Source organism: Heterocephalus glaber, unplaced genomic scaffold (genome assembly GCF_053883595.1).
Source record: "Heterocephalus glaber isolate CG9 unplaced genomic scaffold, H.glaber_assembly_v1.0 deba00001613, whole genome shotgun sequence".
Classification (NCBI taxonomy): Eukaryota; Metazoa; Chordata; class Mammalia; order Rodentia; family Bathyergidae; genus Heterocephalus; species Heterocephalus glaber.
The window spans coordinates 16,246,060-16,271,203 of NW_028258384.1; the positions used below are offsets into that span (position 1 = coordinate 16,246,060).

The window sequence follows — 25,144 nt, forward strand, 5'->3', positions numbered from 1 at the left end:
ATCCATTAGTTTTTTTTTTAAAGTAGTTAGATGTCCCTGTATTTGGTGCATATTATCTTTATAATTGTTATCTCTTCCTTTTGATCATTGCCTTAATCAGTATGTAGTAGTGACATTCTTTGTCTTTTCTTATCAATCTTTCCTTGAAGTGTGCATTGTGTGCAATTACAATAGGTGCTCCTCTTTTTTGGGGGGGGGGATGTTCCTATTCCATGGATTATTATTTTGGATCTTTTGCATTTTATTACTTAAAATTAATTTTATTGGTACATTTTAGGTATACAATTTAATGACACACATTATTGGAGATTTGTACCTTTACATAATATACCTTGATTCGTATTTTTCCTCATTCTCCTGCCCTCCCTTCAACCACTCCATCCCTCTCTATTTACAAAAGATTTGTTTCTGTTTTTCATTTTCTCATATTAATTCCATTCCCTTCTTTCCTTTCCCCTACTGCTCCCACTTCCCCCTTCCCTTTGCAAATTTTCTTCCTATTTCATATTATGTATTATATGTTATGATCCTTATTTACACTTTCAGTCTCTTACACCAGAGAAACTTTTTGCTATTTACATATGTGCATCCTATTTATTTCACTTAAGTGTATTGCCTCAATGTGCTTCCATCTGGCTATAAATGCCTCTAATTTGTCATTCCTTATGGCTGAGTAGTACTACATTTTATAAAATAAAATTCTTTTTCCAGCCTCCAGTTGATGGACAATTGAACTGTTTCCATGTTTTATGTATTACAAACTGTGCCACTATGAATATGGGTGCACATATATCACTTTGGTATGATTCTTTTAATTCTTTTGGGAATGTACCAAGGAGAACAACTGGATCAAATGGGACTTCTAGTCCTAGTTTTCTGAGGTATCTCCATACTGATTTCCACAGTGGTTTCACCAGTCTACACTCCCACCAACAGTGGAGAAGGGTTCCTTTTTTTTCCATAGCCCCTATCATTTGTTATTGGTTGATTTCTTTCTTTCTTTTTTTTTTTTTTTGTTACCAGGGATCGAACTCAGTTCCTTGCACTTGCAAGGCAGGCGGCAGAACCACTGAGCTAAATCCCTGGCCTTATTTGTTGATTTCTTGATAGCAGCCATTCTAGGGTGAGATGGAATCTCTGTGTTGTTTTCATTTGCATCTCTCAAATGACCAGTGATGTTCAGCATTTTTTCATATGTTTATTTGCTATTTCTACTTCTTTGTCTGAGAAATGTTGGTTCATTCCAGATGTCCACTTTTGGATTGGATCTTTAAATTTGGGAGGTCTGGTTTTTTTTTTTTTTTTAAGTTCTGTATATTCTAGATAGTTGAACTTTGCTTGAGGAACAGCTCATAAGAATTTCTCCCACATTGTGGGTTGTCTTTTTACACTGTTGGTCATTTCTCTGGCTGTGCAGAAGCTTTCTAATAAGAAGAGATACCGCTTGTTTATTCTTTGTACTAGGTCACAAGCAACTGAGGTTTTCTTCCTGAAATCTTTTCCTATGTCTATGTCTTCAACAGTTCTACTTAACCTCTCTTCCAGCCAGTTTAGTGTTTCTGTTTTAATATTTAGATCTTTAATCCATTTCAATTTTAGTTTAGTGCATGGTAAGAGATATAGATTTGGTTTTAATTTTTGGCCAGTTGAAACCAAATTTTTCAGCACCGTTTATTAAAGAGGCTAACTTTCCTTCAATAAGGGTGTTTGGTCCCTTTATCAAAGATGAGGTGGCTGAGTGTGTCTGGAGTTGTTTCTGAATCTTCTAATCAGTTCCATTGATCCTCAGGTCTGTTTTTTTGACAGTATTATGCTGTTTTTATCACAGTAATTTGTAGTATAGTTTGAAGTTGGGGATTGTAACACCCCCTATCTTGTCTTAGTTCCCTAGAAATGCTTTTGGTATTGTAAGTGTCTTCTTGTTCAAAATGAATTTTTGGATTGTTTTATCAAGGTCTGTGATGTATGCTGTTGGAATTTCATTTGGGATTGCATTGAATATATATATATATATATATATATATATATATATAAACCATTTTGAAAGTATGGCCTTTTTTACTATATTGGTTCTTCCTACCCAGGAGCAAGGAATTTCTTTCCATTTTTTGGTATCTTCTTTTATTTCTTTTTTCAGAGTGCTATAATTTTCAGAGTATAGGTCTTTGATTTTTTTAATTAGGTTGATTCCTAGGTATTTCATTTTTTGGGATGCTATTGTGAAAGGAGTTGTTTCTCCAATTCCTTTCAGTGAGGCTGTTGTTCATGTACAGGAAAGCTATTGACTTTTGTGCGTTGACCTTGTATCCAGCTACTTTACTGATTTTGGTTATTAAGTCTAAAAGATTTTTGGTGAAGTTCTTGGGGTCTTCTATATAAAGTATCATGTCATCTGCAAATAATGACAATTTGACTTTCAATTTCATATCTTTATTTCTTTTATTTTTTCTTCTGTCTAATTGCCCTGACTAATGTTGTCAAAACTATATTGAACAGGAGTGGTAATAGTGGATATTCTTGTCTTATTCCTGATTTTACTGTGAAGGATTTCAGCTTTTGACCAATCAGTATGATATTGACTGATGGTTTTTCATAGATGGTTTTTATCAGGTTGACATAGAGACCATCTATTATTTTTTTAGGGTTTTTATCATGAATTGGCGTTGGATTTTGTTGAATGTTTTTTCTGCATCTATTGAGATGATTATATGGTTTTTGTTCTTGGCTCTATTGATACAGTGTATTACATTTATTGATTTGCATATGTTAAACCATCCCTGTATCCCAAGGATGGATCCACTTGGTCAGGGTGTATCATCATCTTGATGATCTTCTGCATTCTGTTTGCCAGTATTTTATTGAGGATTTTTGCATCTATGTTCATTAGTGAGATTGGCCTATAGTTCTCTTTTTTGGTTGGGTCTTTTTCTGCTTTTGGGATCAAGGTGATGCTTACTCCCAGGTATAAATTTGGGAATCTTGGTTCCCTTTCAATTTCATTGAGGAGTTCAAACAGTAGGGGCAATATTTCTTCTCTAAATATCCTGTAGAATTTAGCAGTGAAACCCTCAGGACCTGGGCTTTTGTTATTTTGTAAGTTTTTAATTATATTTTCAATTTTATTTACTGATATTGGTTTGTTTAGACATTTTAGGTCTTCTTTCAACTTTGGTAATTCGTATGTATCTAGGAATCTGTCCATATAGTCTCTGTTTTCCATCTTACTGGCATATATGTTCTCAAAATAGATATTGATGATCCTCTGGATTTCTGCTGAATCCGATGTAATTTTCCCCTTTTAATTCCTCACTGCCTGAATTTGGGTCTTTCCTTTTTTTGAAAAGGTGGGCTAAGTGTTTGTTAATTTTGTTTATTCTTTTGAAGAACCAATTCTTTGTTCATTGATTTTTTTTAACTTACACTTTATGGTTTTCTTTAAAAGCTGTACAGTCTTGGGTACTCTAAAATTCCATGATGTGGGATAGATGGCTTTCCTTCTGCAGTGAGATGATTTGCAAGATTAGCTGCACTGCTATCTTTAAAGGCTCCACTGAAAAGAATGAGATGAAGTCAAGAGTTGAGGAAACTGTCCAGATTAGTCTCATAAAGTTTGATACTAGATAGAAAATAAAAGGACTGGTATGGATTTGAATGACTCCAATATATTACTTGAAGAGGAAAAATTCACTGACATAAAAACAGGATGTTGTAGAATATCCAAAACTATCAGTCCTAGTCAGGGGAGGACAGATCCCAGTGAAGATCAGAATCTTGTGGATCTGAATTGCCATTTCAAATCATTTATTAGTAAAAAAAAAAAAAAAAAAGCAATTTTGAGAGTTTCAATATTGTCACACTGTCCATCCTAAGGTCCATAAGTCCTAAAACTTTACATTAAAAGAAAAGAAAGTTCAAAATTATTTAAAAGGTTTCCAATGTGCAAAAATGGTTGATTCCCTTTACCAAGAAATACTATAAGTCCTTGAACCCAGAAAAAGACATCATATTGAAGCAACATTCCCATTTGACTTTTTTCTTTTGGAATAATTTTGAAATTTAACTTGATTTTTAAAACATTTTAACTGACACAAAAATGTACATATTCTGGGTACCATGTGACATCTCAATACATGTATGCATTGCATAATATTCAAATTAGAATATGCATATCTATATCTTCTCGAGTGACTCTTTTTTTTTCCCATTAAGTTTATTGGTACATTTTAGGTATAAAATACAGTTACAAACATCACTGGGATCTTGTACCATTAAATGAGTATCTTGGTTCTTTTATTTTTTTTCCTTCCCCTGCCCTCCCTTCAACCCCTCCAACCTTCCCTACTTGCAAAGATTTTGTTTCCATATTTTTCCTTTTCTCATGTTTTTTCTTTTCCCTTTTTTTCTTTCCCATACCACTCCCACTTCCCCTTCATCTTTAGAACTTTTCTTCCTGTTACACAATATCAATTATATATTTTTTTAACTATAATATCAAGATCTAGGAGACATTACTGAAGATTTTACAGAATTTAAAAGGATATAGAAAGGATATTTCAAAAATCTGTTTTGAAATAAATTTGACAACTTCTAAGAAGTACCTTGGAAGACAAATTAATGAAACTAACTCTGGAGGAAATATAAAATTTGAATAGCACCTATTAAAGAAAGTATATTCTTAGCTTGAAAACCTACCTATATGACAACAGCAGGCTCATAAACATTTTAACTGATAAATTATATCAAACACTTAAAGCAGAAAAAAGAAGGAACACTTCTCCCCTCATTTTAGGAACTCAATATTGTGCTAATCCTAAAACTGGATAAAGATAATAGAAGAAAAAAGTATGAACATAGATAGAAATTTGTTTAACAAAACAAACTCTTCGAAGTCAGATCTGGCAGGATGTAGAAAGTGGTTTTGTTATAGGGATGGCAGTGTTGGTTCAGCATTGGAAGATCCACCCCCAAAAGTCATCATTTTAACAGAGGAAAGGAAAAAGCCATATGATCCTGTCACTAGTTGGAGAAAAAGTATTGGACTAAGTTCTACAGCTGTTCATGGTAAAAGCTATCAGGAGACTAGAAGTAGAACAGAACCTTCTCAACAGATTAAAGACATGTACTTCATACTTCCAACAAAAACTCCTTCTATGAATGGAGATGATACAATGCTTTCTCCCTAAAGTGGGGAACAAAGGCATATATGCCTACTCTTCATCTGTCCATTAGACTTTGAAACATAAGTCTAAACCAAAATAGTCTGGCAATGAAATGACACAATTAGGATAGGATTGGCAAGGTAGAAGCAAAATCTTTATATGTAGATGAAATGATCATCTACAGAGGAAATACTAGGAAAACTCTAGGAGCCCCTAGAACTTATATTTGAATTTAGCAGGAATAGAAAACACAAGCTATAGATAAAATTTCAGGTCTGTGTATACTTGCTATAAATGAAGAATTGGATATTGAAATTTAAAAGTTATGTAGGAGTACAAAGGACCTAGAAAAGTTAAAGAAACAAAAAAATTAGTGTTGGAAGACGTTTAGTACCTAATTTGAAGACTTCTTCTAAAGTTACAGTAATCAAGGCAGTGTTGGTGTAAGGAAAGACATATAGATCATTTGAATAAAACAGAGAATCTAGAAATAGAACCACACATATATATTCCACTGAGTTTTGAAAGATTATTTAACATTAGCATTTTATAGAATATAAACACAATTCAAGAGCCGAGGAAGAGATAGTGTTTTCAGCAAATGGCACTAGAACACCTGGTATCCATATATAAAAAATTAACTTCAACCCTTTTTTTCCATACATGAAAATAACTTGAAAGGATCTATGAACCTAAATAAGAAGCCTAAAAGTATAAAACTTTAAGAAGAAATTATAAGGGAACATATTTATGAATTCAGGGTAGGCAAGAACTACCTAGGATACAAAAAACATGATGTATAAAAGAAAAACATTGATAAATGAGATTTCATCAAAATGTAGAAATTTAAATGACTTCATTAAAATGAAAAGTAGTCCACATTCCATATTTACAAAGCACAAAACCTATAACCAGAATATATAAAGAATTCTTAGAGCTCATTAATAGACAACTCAATTAAAAAGTAGACATAAGAAGATGATAAATAGCCAGTACAGCACAAGGAAAGGTGTGTAACTCTAGAATCAGAAAAATACTAATCAGTACAATAATAAGATTGAATTATACACTCATTAGGGAGATGAAGTTAAAAGTTTTAAAAGCCTTGTAATGACTTTTTCTTTTTGTTGGTTTCTCCCCCTTTGTGTTTAATTTGTCACACCCAATGGAATCATTCTGCTGGGTTTCCTGGGGTTGTGATCCTCATTGTCTTTTCCTAAGGTATTGTCTAAAATTTTTTGGACTGCCGGTTTGGCATTCATGAAGTTCCTGAGGTGCTCTTTATCATGAAAGTATCTTATTTCTCCATCAATTTTGAAAGATAGTTTTGCAGGGTACATCAATCTGGGTTGGAGGTTGTTTTCCTTTAGGGCTTAAATATATCACTCCAAGCTCTTCTTGCCTTGAGGGTTTGCATTGAGAAGTCTACTGTGATTCTGATGGGCTTTCCTTTGTATGTGATTTGTTTCTTTTCTCTCACTGCTTGTAGAATTTTGTTCTTCTGTTGGATTTCGGAAATCCTAACTATTATATGCCTATGTGTAGATTTTTTTTTTTTTTTTGATTATGGCTAGCTGGAGTCCTATATACCTCACTTATCTTTATGTCAAGCTCTTTTCTCCTCCTTAGGAAGTTTTCTGCCATCACTTCTGTGAACAGTTTTTTAATGTCTTCTGCACTCTCTCCTCTTTTTTCATTGACAACAATGAGTCTTATGTTATTCTTCTTTGGATCATCTAGCAGCTGTTGGGTTGATTTCTTATGCTCCCTTACAATTTTAAAGCAATTTTTCTTTTCCTCCTCACTAATTTCAATCTTATCTTCTATATGTGAAATTCTATCCTCACATTTGTTCATTCTCCTGCGCAGACTTTCAATGGAGTTTTTAATCTCTTGGAAATCTGTTTGTATCTGTTTTATGGATTCCATTTGTTTCCTATGTTGGGATTCCATCATGTTCCTCAGATCCTCTATTTTTTTATCTGTGTCCTCTCTAGATTTATTAATCATGTCTTGCACCATGAGCAAAATCTTTGCTGTTATCTGAGTAATTATTTCTTATTTCATTTTCCCAGATCCTCTTTTGTTGCCAGTTCAGAGAGTCCAGGTGGTTGAGTATCAGATTGTTCCATCTCGTTTCCATTTGGGGTTGCTGTAGGTGATCTGGAAGTCTGTTTTTGAGGCTTGCTTACATGTCTTCTCATTTTCACGGGGGGGGGGGTGCTTCTGGTGCCCATGCTGCTCACCTTCTCTGACCTAGGAGCTTGGGATGGCAGCAAGGGAGCTTCCTTCTGGGTACTGGGAGTGGCTCACCTTCTCTGCCTTAGGAGCCTGTGATGGCAGCAGGGTAGCTTCCTTCTGGGTTCTGAGACTGGCTGATCTTCTCTGCCCTAGGAGCCTGGGATGTTGGTGGGGGAGCTTCCTTCTGGGTGCTGGGAACACCTCACCTTCTCTGCCCTAGGAGTCTGGGATGGAGGTGGGGAGCTTCCTTCCATGTTCTGGGACCAGCTCAGCTTCTCTGCCCTAGGAGCTTGGGATGGTGGTGGGGAGCTTCCTTCCGGGTTGTGGGACCGGCTGAGCTTTTCTGCCCTAGGAGCCTGGGATGGAGGCGGGGGAACTTCCTTCTGGGTGCTGAGACTGGCTCACCTTCTCTGCCCTAGGAGCCTGGGATGCCGTCAGGGACTGTAGTTTTTTATAATTACTATCACATACTATCCAGACAGTGTGATTATTTTTATTTTTTGAGAAAAAATTTAAGTGAATTTTAATTCAATTCTTGCTTCAAGGATTATTCCATCTTTTTTTTTTTTTTTTTTTTTGGTACCAGAGATTGAATTTGGGTCCTTGCACTTTCAAGCCAGGTGGTGGAACCACTGAGCTAAATCCCCAGTACACCCAAAGTTTATTCTAAAAGATAATTTATACTTTTATTCTTCTTGTGTATATGATTGATATATTTTTAACTATCCACTGTTTTAGCTCACAAAAATCTAACAAGTAAAAATAAATTGTTAGTATTATATATGCTTATTATTAAAAATTTTAATTACTTTCAAATAATAGCTCAATATATCCACAATTTAATGCAACATCATTTCCAAAGTGCTCAAATGTCTAAAAAAGCAGATAGTATCTTGTTTTAGACAAGTTAACTTTGATTTTACATATGCATGTTTAGAAATATGATAGGAGCAACATAGTTACAGGGTGCAGCAGGATTGAACACAGATATACCTGCCCACAAAAGCCTGAAATTGTTCACAACTCAAGATAAAGTTAATGTGGTTTCATGAAATAGCTGAAATAATACACTTTCTACATTACAGGCATTATGTAATTATTCAGGTCATTGCTGAAATCCTGTAATTCTCTCCTTCTTTTCATTTCCAGAGACGTGTCACATTTCACCTACTAGAAGGGTCTCAGGAAAGCAGCAGTGATGGTGGAATGGGAGACCATAATGCAAGCAGTATATCCCATGCTCTCCCCCTTGGCTATCCTCAGGAGATGTACTTTGATCTGATTGCACCCAACAACCGCAGTGAAGGGGATGGAAATTCTGATCCTGAATCTAGTAAGTGATACTTCCCTAGTTATTCAGTATAAATGGGTTTATTACATGCTCAAGTCAAACTATCACATATAATAAAATGGATCAATTCAATGTTACTATGAATAGTATCACATTTTTACATAGCAAATGTGCTGAATTAGGTGAGTGGCAGGGTTATAGGAGCTGAAAATCTTTGAAGTGTGGCTCAGGCACCTTATCTTTGAAAAAGTGACCAAACATCTTCACTGGAAGAAAGATACCCTCTTTAATAAGTGGTGCTGGGAGAAATGGCTTTCCAAATGCCAAAGATTAAACCTAAACCCATATTTCTCACTATGCACTAAACTAAACTAGAAATGAATCAAAGGTCTAAATATTAAAACAGAAACACTAAATCTGCTAAGAGAAAGAATAGATAGAATTCCTGAAGACATAGGGATAGGTAAAAACTTTAGGAACAAAACTCCCATCACACAGGAAATATTACAAAGAATCAACACATGAGATCTCATCTCACTAAAAAGCTTTTGCTTTATAGCAAAAGAAACAACTACCATAGTGAAAAGACAACCCACAGAGTAGGAAAAAACATTTTTACTAGCTCTTCCTCAGACAAAGCATTAATATCTAGAATATATGAAGAACTCAAAAAAATCAGACCCCCCAAACTTAAAAACCCAATCCAAAAATGGGCATCTGAAATGAATAGATATTTATCAGTTGAAGAAGCACAAATGGCAAATAAATATATAAAAATGTTCAACATTACTAGACATTTGAGAGATGCAAATTAAAACAACACTGAGATTCCATCTTACTTCAGAAACAATGTCTAATATCAAGAAGTCCACCCAAAACAAATGCTGGTGGAGTCGTGCAGAAAATGGAATCCTTCTCCATTGTTGGTGGGAGTGTAGACTGGTGCAACTACTGTGGAAATCAGTGTGGAGATTCCCCAAAATCTAAAACTAGAGGTTCCATTTGACACAGCTATCCCCGTCTTGGTATCTCCCCCAAAGAATTAAAAATATCATACCATAGCATCATATGCACAGCCATGATTATAGCACCATAATTCTAATAGCTAAATTTTGGAAACAGCCCAAATGCCCATCAACCAATGAATGGATAAAGAAGATGTGGTTAACTTATACAATAGAGTAATACTCTGCCATAAAAAGGATAAATTTGAAACATATTTAAATAAATTGATCCACCCTGAGACCATATTCTTAAGTAAAATAATTCTCACACACATGTTTAAAGGTTGCATTCTTTCTCTGGTGTGAAAAACTGAAAGTGCAAATAAGGACCAAAAATGTATAATATATATTTGCAAACAGAAAGAAAATGTTCAAATGGCATAGGGAACAAGAAAAGGGGGGAGAGGGAAAGGAAGGAGGGAAAAAAGAGAGAATAGAAGAATAAATGAAAACAATTTTTTTTTGTAAATATAAAGAAGAGGGGTTGAATGGAAAGGAGGAGATTGAGCAAAAGAGTTGAGATGATTAAGTATAGGTACAATTTCCCTATGATGAATTTAATTACTATGTATATCTAAAAGGTACCAATACAAATATTAAAATGTACCAATGAAATAAAAATTATTAGCACACTTGTAAATGAAATGCATTATTAAATTTATATTATTTTGCTGAGAAATAGAATTCTCTTTTTACATATATACATATATAAACATATATTGACCATTTTATTTCATTTCATTAAATTAACATATGTATGTAGATATAAATTATATCTAATTTATATGCAAGCATGTTATAGTCTTTATTTGTAATTATAAATAAGAATTATTAGCAATTATTTTCTTTCTGAGGAAATAAGAGATCTCAAATCCAATGTAAGAAATTTGTTCTATAATTCAATAATTTACAAAAAACACACACCTTTGTCATGTTACAGCTTGAAAAGTTCTTCAGAGTTAAGTTTCCAGACAAAAGGCACAAGAGCTATGTTTGGCAAATCCCTAAGATGCTGAATTCTTTAAAAAGATCCTGAAGTTGTTATTAAAGAAGTTCATTACATTTGTTATCTTGAATATGTAGTGAGCATTCTTGGTTTCTTAGAATTTTGAAGAGTAAATTTGATAAGGCATTCATGTCTTCAATTAGTAAATTTCCAAGAAGTTATAATTTTGTCATACATGAGTTATATGCACAAAATTGTTTAGGGATTAATGTGATAGAGAATATTTATAAGTATAAAAAAATAGACAAAAATTGGCAGAAATATCAGTAAATAAATATAAAGGAGAATTTTTAAAATATTATTATTATTATTTTATGACTTAAATTCTTTTATTGGTACATTTTAAGAATACAACACATTGACATTTCTCATTGGGAACTTGTACCTTTACATGATGCATCTTGGTTCTTATTTTTTCCCCATTCCTAGCCCTCCCTTCACCCCCTCCACCCTTCTCTATTTACAAAGACTTTATTTCCATTTTTTCCATTTCTCATCATTTTTCCTTTCCCTTCTTTCCTTTCCCCTGCCCCTCCCACTACCCCTACCCCTTTGGACCTTTTCTTCCTATTTTGCATTATCAATTATTCATTCTAATCATTGGTACATTTTAGGTATACAATATAATGACATTCATCATTGGAAATTTGCACCTTTACATAATCTCTCTTGGTTCTTGTTTTTCACCATTTCCCAGCCCTCCCTTCAACCCCTCCATTCCTCCTTATTTACAAAGATTTTGTTTCCATTTTTCCATTTTCTCATATTAAGCCCATTCCCTTCTATCCTTTCCCCTAGCCCTCCCATTTCCCCTTCCCCTTTACCCCTTTTCTTCCTATTTCACATTACCTATTATACATTTTAGTCCTTATTTACACTTTCAGTTTCTCACACCAGAGAAACTATTTGGTATTTATACATGTGTGTCCTATTTATTTCACTTAAGAGTATCACCTCAAGGTGCATCCATTTAGCTATAAATGTCTCTAATTTTCTCATTTTTTATGGCTGAGTAGTACTCTATTTTATTTAAAAAAAACACATTTTCTTTATCCAGTCTCCAGTTGATGGGCATTTGGGCTGTTTCCAAGTTTTAGCTATCACAAACTGTGCTGCTATGGACATGGGTGCACATATATCACTGTGGTATGATTATTTTAATTCTTTGGGGAAGATAACCAGCAGGGGAATAGTGGGGTCAAATGGGACTTCCAGACCTAGTTCTTTGAGGTATCTCAATAGTGATTTCCATAGTGGTTACACCAGTCTACACTCCCACCAGCAGTGGAGCAGGGTCCCTCTTTCCCCACAGCCCTGCCAGCATTTGTTATTGATTGATTTCATGACAGCAGCCATTCTTTCTGGAGTGAGGTGGAATCTCAGCATTGTTTTCATTTGCATCTCCCGAATGACCAGTGATATTGAACATTTTTTCATGTATTTATTGGCTATTTCTACTTCATTGTCTGGGAAATATCTGTTCATTTCAGATGCCTATTTTCGGATTGAGTCTTTAAATTTGGGAGGTCTGATCTTTTTAAGTTCTTTATAGATTAGAAATAGTTGACCTTTGTCTAAGGAAAAGCAGGTGAATACTTTTTCCCACAGTGTGGGTTGTCTCTCCACACTGCTGGTGGTTTCTCTTGCTGTGCAGAAGCTTTTTAATAAGAAGAGATCCCACTTGTTGATTGTTTGTGCTAGTTCATGGGCAACTGAGGTTTTGTTCACAAAATCTTTTCCTACACCAATATCTTCAAGAGTTCTAGCTAACCTCTGTTCCACCTGGTTCAGCATTTCTATTTTAATATTTAGATCTTTAGTCCATTTCGATTTTAGTTTAGTGTATGGTGAGAGATATAGGTTTAGTTTTAATCTTTGGCAAGTTGAAACCCAATTTTTCCAGCACCATTTATTAAAGAGGCTCTCTTTCCTCCAGTGAGGGTGTTTGGCTCCTTTATCAAAGATGAGATGGCTGAGTGTGTCTGGCATTGTTCTGCATCTTCTAATCCATTCCACTCGTCCTCAAGTCATTTCTTTGCCAGTACCATGCTGGTTATATCACTGTTGCTTTGCAGTATAGTTGCAGGTTGGGGATTGTGATACCCCCTGCCATGTCTCTGTTACCTAGAATTGCTTTTACTATTCTGGGTCTCTTCTTGTTCCAAATGAATTTTTAGATTGTTTTCTCAAGGTTCATGTAGTATGCTGCTTGGATCTCAATTGTAATTGCATTGAATCTATATAGCAGTTTTGGAAGTATGACCTTTTTCACTATATTAATCTTTCCTACCCAGGAGCAGGGGATGTCTGTCCATTTTCTGATATCATCTTCAATCTCTCTTTTCAGAGTGCTATAGTTTTCAGAGATGAGGTCTTTGATTTCTTTCATTAGGTTGATTCCTAGGTATTTCAGTCTTTTGAATGCTATTGTGAAAGGAATTATTGGCCCTATTTCTCTCTCAGTGAGTCTCTTATTCATGTAGAGGAAAGCTATTGATTTTTGTGTGTTGACCTTGTAACTTGAGACTGAATTTGGTTATTAAGTCTAGAAGATTTTTGGAGGAGTCCTTGTGGTCTTCTATATACAGTATCATTTCATCTGCAAATAATGGCAGTTTGACTTCTTCATTTCCTATCTTTATTCCTTTTATTTCTTTCTCTTGTCTAATTTCTGTGGCTGTTTACAAAACTCTATTGAACAAGAGTGGTGATAGTGGACTTGCTTGGATTGTTCCTGATTTTAGTGTGAAGGATTTCAGTTTTTGACTATTTAGTATAGAACTGGCTTTGGTTTTCATAGATGGCTTTTATCAGTTTGAGGTAGAGGCCATCTATTCCAACTTTTTGTAGGGTTTTTATCATAAATGCATCTTGGATTTTGTCAAATGCTTTTTTTTGCATCTATGGAGATAATCATATGCTTTCTGTCCTTGGCTCTATTGATATAGTGTATTACATTGATTGATTTGCATGTGTTGAACCATCCCTGCATCCCTGGGATGAATCCCACTTGATCAGGGTGTATGATCTTCTTGTACTTCTGCATTCTATTTGTCCATATCATATTAAGGATTTTTGCATTTATGTTCATTAGGGAGATTGGCCTATAGTTCTCCTTTTCGGTTGGGTCTTTCTCTGCTTTGGGGATCAAGGTGATGCTTGCTTCCAGGAATAAATTTGGGAGTATTGCTTCCCTTTCAATTTCATTGAAGAGTTTAAACAGTAGTGGCAGCAGTTCCTCTCTAAATGTCTTGTAGAATTCAGCAGTGAAGCCATCAGGGCCTGGGTTTTTCCTAGTTGAGAAGTTTTTTATTACTTTTTCAATTTCATTGGTTGATATTGGGTTGTTTAGAAGTTTTAGGTCTTCTTTGTTCAACTTTGGTAATTCATATATATCTAGGAATCTGTCCATTTCTTCTTTGTTTTCCATCTTATTGGTGTATAGGTTCTACAAGTAGGTACTGATGATCCCCTGGATTTCTGCTGAGTCTGTTGTAATTTCACCCTTTTCACTCCTAATTGCATGGATTTGGGCCTTTTCTTTCCTTTTTCTGATAAGGTTGGCTAAGGGTTTGTCAATTTTGTTGATTCTTTCAAAGAACAACTCTTGGCTTCATTGATTTTTTGTTTCGTTCTATTAGTCTCCATTGCATTCATTTCTCCTTTGATCTTTATAATTTCCCCCCTTGTATGAGCTTCGGGTTTGTCCAGCTCTCCTTTTGCTAGAAGCTTGGGGTTCACCATGAGGTTGTTTAATTGGGCTCATTCTGTTTTCCTAATATGCGTATTCACTGCTATGAATTTCCCTCATAAGACTGCTTTCATTGTGTCCCATAGATCCCAATATGTTGTATTTTCATTGTTATTTAATTGAAAGAACTGTCTGATTTCTTCTTTAATTTCCTCTGTGACTCATTGGTTATTCAGATGTGTGTTGCACAATTTCCACGTTTTTATAAAATTTTTCCTGTTTCTTTTCCTATGGCTCTCCAATTTCATTGTACTATGGTCTGATAACATACAGGGGATAACTTCAATTCCTTTGCACTTTCTTAAACATGTTCTATGTGTGAGTATGTGGTCTATTTTGGAGAATGACCCATGTGCAGCTGAGAAGAATGTGTATTCTGATTTTGTGGGGTGGAACACTCTGTAAACATCTGTTAAGTTCATTTGTTCAAGAATTTGATTGTGTTCTATCATTTAATTGCTTATTTTTTGTTTAGTTGAACTATCTCTTTGTGACAGTGGGATATTGAGGTCCCCCACTACAATTGTACTAGTGCATATATGACTTTTCATGTCTGTTATTATTTGTTTTATATAGTTGGGCACACTAGTGTTTGGTGCATAGATATTTATGATTGTCATCTCTTCCTCTTGAATTGTTCCCTTTACAAGGATGTAGTGTCCTTCTTTGTCTCTCTTAATCAGTGTTGGTTTGAAATCTACTTGATCTGCCAAGAGGACAGCTATTCCTGCTTTTTTTCAGGTTTCCGTTGCATGGAGTATTGTTTTCCACCCTTTAAACTTCAGTCTATGAGTTTCCTTTTGAATTAAGTGTGTTTCTTATATGCAGCATATTGTTGGATTTTGATTCTTGACCTATTCTGCCAGTCTGTTTCTTTTGATTGGTGAATTGAGGCCATTAACATTGATGGTTATACCCGACATGTATTGGCTTATCATTGCCATGACTTTTTCTTTTTGTTGGGTTCTCCCCCTTTACATTTAATTTCTTGTCATGCCTGATGGGTTCATTCTGCTTTTCTTCCGGGGGTTCTGATCCTCAGTGTCTGTTCCTAGGATATTGTCTAAAATTTTTTGGATTGCTGGTTTGGTATACATGAAGTTCTTAAAGTGCTCTTTGTCATGAAAGTATCTTATTTCTCCAACAATTTTGAAAGATTGTTTTGCAGGGTACATCCATCTGGGTTGGAGGCTGTTTTCCTTTAGGGCTTGGAATATGTCACTTCAAGCTCTTCTTGCCTTGATGGTTTATGTTGAGATGTCTGCTGTGATTCTGATGGGCTTTCCTTTGTATGTGATTTGTTTCTTTTCTCTAAGTGCTTGTAGAACTTTGTTCTTCTGTAGGGTTTCTGGAATCTTAACAATTATATGCCTATGTGGTTTTTTTTTTTTTTTTGATCAAGGCTATTTGGAGTCCTATATGCCTGACTTTTCTGTATGTCAAGTTCTTTTCCCCTGCTTGGGAAGTTTTCTGCCATTATTTCTGTGAAGAGGTTTTTTTTATGTCATCTGCACTCTCTCCTGTTTCTTCATTGACTCCAATCAGTTTTATGTTATTCTTCTTTGCATCATCTAGCAGCTGCTGGATTGATTTCTCATGTTCCCTTACAATTTTGAAGCAATTTTTCTTTTCCTGGTCATTAATTGCAATCTTATCTTCTATATCTGAAATTCTGTCCTCACATTGGCTCATTCTGCTGTGTAGACTTTCAATGGAGCTTTTCATCTTCTGGAAATCTATTCGCATGTTTTATGGATTCCATTTATTTCCTATGTTGGGATTCCGTCATGTTCCTGAGCTCCTCTCTAGATTTATTAATCATGTCTTGCACTAGGAACACAATTTCTCCTGTTATCTGAGAAATTATTTCTGATTTCATTTTTTCAGATCCTCTTTTGTTGCCAGTTCAGTGGGTCCAGGTGTTTGGGTATCAGAGTGTTCCATCTCATTTCCCTTTGGGGTTGCTTTAGGTGATCTGGAAGTCTGGTTTTGATAATTATTTATGTGTCTTCTCATTTCAACCTGGGGGAGGTGGGCTGGTGTTGTTGGCACCCATGTGGCTGATCTCCTCTGAGCTGGGAGATTTGAGACAGTGGCTCAGGAGCCCCTTCCTCTGACCCAGGAGAGGCAGGATGGCTGGGGCCCAATAGCCCTTTTCTGTGGGTTGCGAGTAGTGGGATCGATGCTGTCTCAGAAGCCCCTACCTCTGGACCAGGAGTGCCAGGACAGCTACTCAGAAACCCCTTCCTTGGGCTGGCAGTGGCATGCTGGATGGTGGCCCAATAGCCCTTTTCTCTGGGATGTCAGTGGCAGGACAGATGCTGTCCCAGAAGCCCCTTCCTCTGGGCTAGGAGCAGTGGGATGGTGTCTCAGAAGCCCCTACCTTTGGGCCATGAGTGGTTGGACAGTGGCTCAGAAACCCCTTCCTTGGGCTGGGAGCAGTGTGCTGGATGACAGCCCAAAAGCCCTTTCCTCTGGGCTGGGAGTGGCAGGACTTTAAATATTATTTTAAACATTATGGATTATATGAATACAGAATTGATGTAAAACATCTAGTCTTTAGAGAAAATGACTTCCCCTTCAGTGTATTTTAATCTACTCTTTTCAAAACTTTAAAAAATAGTGGGAGTGGATTGATTGAACATCAAGGGGCAATCTAATAACTAAACTAAACAAATGGAACAAATGAAATAATAGCATCATTTTGTTTCTCTCTACAAGCATATATGCTGAATAGTAAAGGTATTTCAAATTTTAAAATCTTAGATACTGTTGAGTAATAAATTTCACAATGTCAAAAGCATTTGCTGTCTCCATGTTCTTATTTAACAGTATTTCTGAGGATTAGATATTCCTGAAGAATTGATTGCTAGTCTACATTTCATTTACTTTGTACAACACAATACAGTGCTGCCTCAGTTCTTGAGCTTAATTTGTTCTACCATACAGAGGAAGATGGTCACATTTGTGTTCATGTGGGGAATATGGCCACAGTCTTGTTTGTCATGCAATGTGGAGTGCAGATTGGAAGCAAAATTTCATCAAACACTTCTGTTTGCAAACTGAATTGTTTCCCAGCAGAAGCATTTGTGAACTGAGATATTACTCTATAATGATTTCTAGTAGAAATGCAGTTGTGATTATATTAATTACTATAATAATCTTGGACACAATTTCTAGGAAGAATAATGTAAAAGCAAAACATATCATGAAGCTAAGTTGTCCTTGATATTTTCTGTTCATAAATGATCATTTCAATTGCAGACTATCATACCCTATTAATAGATAAGAATACAGAGATAGAATAAGCATTGATTTTATAAATGTATTAGAATATTTCTTCATTAAGTTTATTGGTATATTTTAGGCATACAATATAGTTACATTCATCATTGGGATCTTGTACCTTTACATGATGTATCATGGTTCTTATTTTTCCCCATTCCCCTTCTGTCCCTTCACCCCCTCCACCCCTCCCTATTTACAAAGACTTTTCTCCATTTTTTTATTTTCTCATATTTTTTCTTTTCCCTTATATCCTTTCCCCTACCCCTCCCACTTCTGCTATTCCTTTAGAACTTTTTATCCTATTTCACAAATAAGGATCAAAATGTATAATTGATAATGTATTAGAATATTAATGAATAAGAGTATAGAGATGGAATAAAATCTGATTTTATATACTAAAGAGAACTAATTCCTTTGCAGATGACATCTTTTGTTAAGCCTTTTTCATAAAGGATTGCTCAAAAGCAATTAAAGAATAAACTGAAAGTATCCACATTATGGATCTTACCCTGAAATAAACTTTTAAATTGAATGAGATTAAGTTGGGATATAATTGATAGAAATAGAAGAACTATCCATATGCATTAGAAATTATAAAACATTTGCAATTAAATTTAACTATATTGACCCCAATTATATTTGTTAGCAAGAAGCTATTTTGAAAATTCAAATGGGGAATTACAGGAACTGATTTTACTTATGCTAGAATATGTAATTTCTAGCAACTTTGTAGTAGTTGACATACATAAGGATTTGTTTCTGTTTTTCATTTTAAAACTTGTTTTTACTAGAGACTAAAGAGTTCTGTCCTCTAATGGTTAATCACAGTATTATTTTGATATTTAAACATTTTGTTCATATTTACTCCACAAGAAAAAGCAGCTGAAATGTCCAAGTAAATAATATTCAAAAAATAAAGTTCTTCACTTCATTTTGAAGTTGAACAGGGTTTGCACTATTAGTAAGTCATATACTACATTTTGTTACTCATTATTTCATTAAACTTAAACAATTAGAAAGTTTGAAAGGAATTGCTGTTTGTACATAAGTTGGACAATGTTTGTGGACAACTTTGGAGGTTTATTTTTATTTTGAACAATATTAGCAACCTGTCATTCTAAAACTGACATCTTTCCTTAAAGCATGTTTCCAGATAGTTTTTCGTTAAACGTCCCATTTTTGGACAATAAGGAATTGAATTATAAGCAGAAGAAGCAGAATATTTCACTTGAAATGAAGCTCAAATTTCTTAATATGGCCTATAATGAGATGTTAATCAGATTATGTGTGTGTGAGTGTGTTTATGTGTGTGTATGCTTGTTTTGAATTTTTAAAAATAGATGATGCAGAATTCACCATGGTAAAGTAATTTCTTTTGGCTAATATTAATAAGATACTTTAATTCTTCCAAATGAAAATCTATAATTCTGAAATAGTATACAAGAATGAGTTTTGTGTATATGGAGCAGATGCTAATAAATTGTTCTGTGAATTTTTAGTAAATAGCAACACAAGTAGGAAGATAAGCTGTTAAAGGAAATAAAATTTGTCCTTAAACTTTGGAATTAATTTATGCAGTTCTCATCTCATATTTTGAAATGCATCACATCCTCAATATCACTTATTTGGTGCCATTTAATGCAGTTTTGTTTTAATGCCATTTTCAAAATAGCACACAGTTCTGAAAATCCCTTGTAGTTTCAAAGAAAAAAAAACAGAAATATGACTTTTATCAACAAGATTTCCCAAAATTTTCTAAAAGGATTTGATACTAATTTAAACATTTAGATCCCTGGTTGATGAAAATCACTGTCTTAAGTTTTGCCAGAGATTTTGACTTTTCTTTGTTAAGATAAGAAAAAATAAGAAAACTCAATCTATTTCTTTTTCAGGAGATAATTTTAATAAAGCATCTGCTTCATTCCAATTGAAGGCTTTGCGAAATTTTAAATTTCACAATTACAATCTTCTTACTTTATCCCTTGGTATCAGGATCACTTTATGCCACTTTATGTAGTTTTGGCTTCTTAGGATAATCTTTCCTCCTACCGTAGCCCCATTAAATTTTGTGTATAATTTTCAACTTACCATCCTCTTTGAAGTTACTTAATTTGACAGAAATAAAATAAAACAGAAACCCAACACCAAAATAGTTACTGATTGTTCTTTAAGCACTTTATATGCTGCAACAAATAATGTCAGACCTCTGAAAACACATTAATGGCACAGTATATAGCCCTGATAAATAATAGGGCTGGGAATTGTACATATATAGGTATAGTATTAAAGTCAAGATTTGAGAACATTGTGATACCTTTGGGACTATTCTAAATACAATAAGCTCTATATGGCCCTATGTTCCTATTTAGTAAAAATGTTATAACTCATCTATTGTCTAATACTTGAGCCAAAAGAAAGAAAAGATTTATGTGTAAAATTTCATTCATTTTCAAAAATTATTTGCTAATGCTTTTTTCTATTGTATTATACTATATTCATTTCTGTGATACAAATGGGAAAATCATAGATCACTAATATTTATGGCAAAAGAAGTTATGTATTTAAAATACAGTGGAATATACTTTGGTACTAGCTAAAAATGATAAATCTGGCAGTATATACCTCAGATCCATTAGATCCTGGGCTTCTGTAGCTTATAGTGTTTTTATTACTGTCTCAAATTCATTGCTTTTTATAGAGCTGCACAGCTTTTTTGTGTCTTCTCCAGTTAGCTTTGATTATTTGTGTGAATTTAAGCTTCTATTATATATTATACATTTATTCAAGGTTTTTCAATTTTTCAGAAAGTAATTCTTCACAGTACTATCTTCTGTGTTTCAATGATGTCTGTTTCACCTTTTACCTTTCTAATTGCCTTACTATGAGTCTTTTCTCTCCTTCTCTTCATAAGTTTGGCTAAAGGTAAATCTATTTTATTTACTTTTTTGAAGAACTAGTTCTCTAATACATTGACTCTTTTTGGGGGGGGGGTACTGGGGATTGAACTCTGGTCCTTGCACTTGTGCAGCAGGCCGCTGAAACCACTGAGCTAAATCCTCCGCCCTACATTGACTCTTTGTATTGGTTTTTACTCTCAACTTCATTGATTTCCCCCTCTAATCTTTTCCGATTTCCTTTATTTTGGTTTGGCCCTGGATTGCTTTTGTTTCTGAAGTATCTGGAGGTTTCTCAAAAGATTATTAATTTAAGCTCATTTTGTTTTCATATTGTGAGCATTCATTGGAATGATCTTCCTTCTTGGGACTGCTTTCCTTGTGTCCCAGATGGTCTAGTATGTTGAACAAGCATTGCCATTAATTTCCAGAAATTTTCAAAGTTTCTTCCTTAATTTCTTCTTTGCCCCACAGTGTGTTCAAGAGTGTGTTAATTTTGCGGGTGCTTCCAAATTTTCTGTGGTTGATTTCTACTTTTATTTTACTGTTGTCCAGGAGTACATATTGGGTGTTGTTCATACTTGTGTATTTGTTCAAGCAGGCTTTGTGGATTAGTATTTGATCTGTTTTGGAGAAAGTACCATGTGTTTCAGAGAAGCATGTATAATTGGTTGTAGTGGGCTAGAATACACTGCAGATATCTATTAAGTCCATATGTTCTTTTTGGATTTTTTTTGTTGTTGTTGTTTTGGAAACGGGGATCAAACTTAGGAACTTGAGCTTGCAAGGCAGGCAACGGAACCACTGAGCTAAATCCCTGGCCAAGTCCATATGTTCAAGGGTGTGCTTCAGCTCTGACATTTCTTTATTTTTTTTTATTGTTGTTGTTTAGTTGATATAACTCTGTAAAAGTAATTTACTAAAGTCACCCACTATGACTGTGTTAGTGTTTATTTGATCTTTAATGTTCATGGTATTAGTTCTGTGAAGATAGGTTCTCCAGTATTTGGTTCATGAATATTTATAACCATCACAGTGGTACCTCAGGTCATGAACAATTTGATTTGCAAACAGAAGAGTTTGGTAAAATTTTGTTTTTATTGGCAAACTGCCTCAGATAACAAACAGAGCAGTAGCCATCTTTCCCACACAAACACAAACATGACCAGCTTTTCCAAACTTGTAAACCAAATTAAGTTTGTGAACTAAGGTACCACTCTATCTCTTCTTGTTTTATTGCTCCCATTATTAGAATGCACTGACCTACTTTGCATCTTCCATTCAGTTATAGCTTGAAATTTACATTGTTTGAGATTAAAATTTCTGTCTATCCCTGTTTATTTTCAGAGTCCTGGTGCATGAAATTTTGTTTTGCATCATTTTATTTTTAGTCTATGTGTCTTTTTTACAATTAGATGAGTTGCTTAAATGCAAGAGACTGTTGAATTCCATTTTTTGATTCAGTCTGCCAATCTGTGTTTTTAATTGGAGAGATGAGGTCATTAACATTGAGAGATTTTACTGAAAGTTATTGATTAATTATTGTCATTGTGCAATTTCTCTGTTTGTGATTCCTTTGTTTTAATTTTCTTGCTATTTTATCATCACTATTTATATATTGCCCTTGCTTGGTGTTTAATTTCATCAGGGTTTTTTGTTTTAGTGGTTTCATCATTTTGGTCTAAGTATTCCTACATCTTTTTTTTTTTTCTTAGTTCTTTTATTGGTATATTTTATGTATACAATTCATTTACATTTATATTTGGGTGTTTGTACCTGTACATGATGTATGTTGGTTCTTATTTTTTCCCTATTACATGTGTGCCCTTCCCTATTTACATAGACATCATTTCCATTTTTTTTTCCTCATGGTTTTTCCTTTCCCTTCTTTCCTTTCCCCTCCCCCTCCCTTCACCCCTATGTCTTTGGACCTTTTTTCCTATTTCAAATTATCAATTATTCATTTTAATCATTTTAACCCTTATTTACACTATCGGTTTCTCACACTAGAGAAACTATTTGGTATTTACACATGTGTGTCCTATTTATTTCACTTAAGAGTATGGCCTCAATACGCATACATTTAGCTGTAAATGACTCCAGTTTTTCATTCTTTATGTCTGAGTAGTACTACACTGTATAAAAAAACCACATCTTCTTTATCCAGTTTCCAGTTGATGGCCACTTGGGCTGTTTCCAAGCTTTAGCTATTACAAACTGTGTCGCTATGAACATGGGTGTACATATATCACTGTGGTATGACTCTTTTAACTCTTTTGGGAAGATACCCAGCAGGGCAATAGCTGGGTCAAATGGGACCTCTAGTCCTAGTTCTCTGAGGTATCTCCATACTGATTTCCACAGTGGTTGCACCAGTCTACACTCCCACCAGCAATGGAGAAGGGTGCCTCTCTCCCCATACCCTTGCCAGCATTTGTTATTGATTGATTTCTTGATAGCAGCCATTCTTTCTGGGGTGAGGTGGAGTCTTAGTGTTGTTTTCATCTGTATCTCTTGAATGACCAGTGATGTTGAACATTTTTTCATATATTTACTTGCTGCTTTTACTTCTTGTTCTGAGAAATATCTGTTCATTTCAGATGCCTATTTTTGAACTGGGTCTTTGAATTTGGGGGGTCTGATTTTTTTTCAGTTCTTTATATATTCTCAGTAGTAGTTCTTTGTCTTAGGTACTGCTGCTAAAATTATTTCCCACATGGTAGGTTGTCTCTTAGCTCTGTTTTTAGTTTCTCTTGCAGTGCAGAATCTTTTTAATGAGATGAGATCCCAGTTGTTGATTCTTTGTGCTAGTTCCCGTGCTACTGATGTTTTGTTCATAAAGTCTTTTCCTATGCCAGTGTCTTCAAGAGTTCTACCTAACTTATCATCCAGCAAGTTTAGTGTTTCTGTTTTAATATTTAGATCTTTAATCCACTTCAATCTTAGTTTAGTGCATGGTGATAGGAATGGGTTTAGTTTTAATCTTTGGCAGGTTGAAATCAAGGTTTTCCAACACCATTTATTAAATAGACTGTTTTTCCTCCAATGATGGTTGGCTCCTTTGTCAAAGACGAGGTGGCTGAGTATGTCTAGAGTTGCTTCTGCATCTTCTAATCTATTCCCCTGATCCTTAGGTCTGTTCTTTTTCCAGTACCATGCTGTTTTTATCACAGTAGCTTTGTACTATAGTTTCATATTGGTGATTGTGATAGCCCCAGCCATGTCTCTGTTACTTAGAATTGCTTTTGCTGTTCTGCTTCTCTTATGGTTCCAAATGAATTTTTTGATTGTTTTCTCTAGTTCTGTGAAGTATATCGGAATTTCAATCAGCATTGCATTGGATCTATATATTAGTTTTGGAAGTATGGCCATTTTCACTCTATTGGTTCTTCCTACCCAGGAGCAAGGGATGTCTTTCCATTTTCTTGTATCCTTTTCTATCTCTTTTTTCAAAGTGCTGTAGTTTTCAGTGTAGAGGTCTTTTGCTTCCTTTGTTAGAATGATTTGTATATATTTCATTTTTTTGAATAATATTGTAAAAGGAATTGTTTCCCTAATTCCTCTCTCAGTGAGTCTGTTATTTATGTATAAGAAAGCTATTGTTTTCTGAGTGTTGACCTTTTATCCAGCTACTCTACTGAATCTGTCAATTAGGTCTAGAAGACTTTTGACCGAGTTTTTTTGGTCTTCTATGTAAACTATCATATCCTCAGCAAATAATGACAGTTTAACTTCTTCCTTTCCTATCTTTATTCCTTTTATTTCTTTTTCTTTTCTAATTGCTGTGGCTAATGTTTCCAGAACTATATTGAACAGGAGTGGTGATAGTGGGCATCCTTGTGTTGTTACTGATTTTAGCATGAAAATTTTCAGGTTTTGACCATTTAGTATGATGTTGGCTGTTGGTTTTTCATAGATAGCCTTAATCAGGTTGAGATAAAGACCTTCCATTCAAATTTTCTGTAGGGTTTTTATCATGAATGGGTGTTTGATTTTGTCGCATGCCTTTTCTGCCTCTATTGAGATGATCATATGGTTTTTGTCCTTGACTCTGTTAATATGGTGTATTCCATTTATTGATTTACAAATGTTGGACCATCCTTGCATCCCTAGGATAAATCTGACTTGGTCAGGGTGTATGATCTTCTTCATGACCCTCTCTATTCTGTTTGCCAGTATCTTGCTGAGGACTTTTGCATCTATGTTCATTAGGGAGATTGGCCTGTATTTCGCTTTTTGGGTTGGGTCTTTCCCTGGTTTTGGAATCAAAGTAACACTTGCTTCCAGAAATGCACTTGGAAGCCTTGCATCCCTTTCAATTTCTTTAATGAATTTAAAGAGTAATGGCAATAATTTTTCTTTAAATGTCTTGTAGAATTCAGCAGCGAAGCCATCAAGACCTGGGCTTTTCTTTGTTGGTAAATTTTTTATTACATTTTCAATTTCACTCATTGTGATTGGGGTGTTTAGAATTTTTATATCTTCTTCATTTAACTTTGGTATTTCATAT

The 25,144-nt window shown here is 34.6% G+C and overlaps 1 long non-coding RNA gene across 1 annotated transcript in view; it reads left to right on the top strand.

The window, feature by feature from the left end:
• The window catches only part of LOC147822503 (uncharacterized), a 532,973-nt gene that overhangs the window by 240,219 nt on the left and 267,610 nt on the right, over positions 1-25,144 (top strand). Inside the window, exon 2 of the long non-coding RNA XR_015445544.1 lies at positions 8,550-8,733. This is a non-coding gene — a long non-coding RNA (uncharacterized LOC147822503). The remainder of the gene's footprint in view (positions 1-8,549; positions 8,734-25,144) is intronic.